This window comes from Aplysia californica, unplaced genomic scaffold (assembly GCF_000002075.1).
Source record: "Aplysia californica isolate F4 #8 unplaced genomic scaffold, AplCal3.0 scaffold00366, whole genome shotgun sequence".
Lineage (NCBI taxonomy): Eukaryota > Metazoa > Mollusca > Gastropoda > Aplysiida > Aplysiidae > Aplysia > Aplysia californica.
This window is the reverse complement of record NW_004797636.1, coordinates 115,028-116,453: the sequence shown is the minus strand read 5'-3', so window position 1 is coordinate 116,453 and position 1,426 is coordinate 115,028.

The window sequence follows — 1,426 nt, the reverse complement described above, 5'->3', positions numbered from 1 at the left end:
GGGGGAGGCAGAAAGTAGAGACAAAAGCAGACGACAGAACAAGGTCAGAGAGCAGGAAAGGAGGTAAAAGTAGACAGTTTTAGAGAAGAAAATTTTCCGTCGCCGTCAGATTTCGATCCAGGGACTTATTGAATAAGAGACAAACGCTGTAATTTCCCAGACCACGAGCGCCTCCCCACTTTTCACCCACATTAGAAGATCTATATAAATTATGTAGAAGTAAAAGCGGCAACGTTCGTATCTGAATGATTGTGTACAACCAGTTACTTTCTTTGTGATCTGACGGTGGACCGAAGAAGAAAATGAAGTAGTTGTTGATGATCAAAATGAAGTGGAGATTTCAAATGTTTCTCTTTTAAGAGCACTTTTAAGTTTCCCGTTACCCAAGAGTGATGGACTCAAGCGGAACAGAAAGTAGGGCACTGGATAAAATGCCAAGAGCTGCACTGTTAGAAGAGCTGGGTACATCTCTTACATTGTTACAGTAGTCCTTGAACTGTCCAACAGGTTAAATTCCTCGTAAAGAATGGTATTTCAGATTTTTAAGCAATTCGATGAATTTGTTCTCCTTAGATCTAGATCTAGACAAAAGAGGAGAAATAAAAACATGATCAAAATCTTGGAGTAACTATTAATAGTTACTCCAAGATCATAATAGTAATAATAAGGATAATGATAATAACAATAATTATACTACTACTACTACTACTACTACTACTACTACTACTACTACTACTACTACTACTACTACTACTACTACTACTACTACTACTACTACTATTATAGTGCGGTCAAAAATTCGTGGCGCAACTTATCCTCAAATATCTCTTTAACAGGTAAATCAATCTGACCCATACTCTGCCCAGCAGTTTGTATCAATTTGTCTTAACTTAATTATGTTTTTATACAACAATTGAGGAGAGATTAAAAAACGTTTCTTCATAAATGTATAAAAAATACAATAAATCTCCCTCACGCGGAAAATGGGATTGTTCACAGCACTTCCTGCTTCTCACACACATTTTGCATACGGATATGGCCTACGTCACAGCTCATCAATGACGCTTTTGAGTGGCAAAACTTGTTACAATAAAATAATAAAGTGAACACATTTTTGCAGAAGGTTCTCAAAACATGCGTTCAATAAAGATAGTGTCACGATTAGAAAAACATGACGGACTTGCTTTTAATAGCGATATTGCCCCAGCTGTAAACCTTTTAAAATCGGTACAAACCACCCACTTGGTTTTTTAAAAATAGTATTTATTAAGGAATTTTCTTGAATACAGCTAGCAGGTGTTACAACAGTATTGGTCAATTAAGACAAATTGATACATGTCATTGTGCAAAAGCTGGAAAGTGTGCGTTCGATAGATTAGGAAAGATTTGACAATAAGTTGCGCCTCGAAGTTTTGACTGCACTATA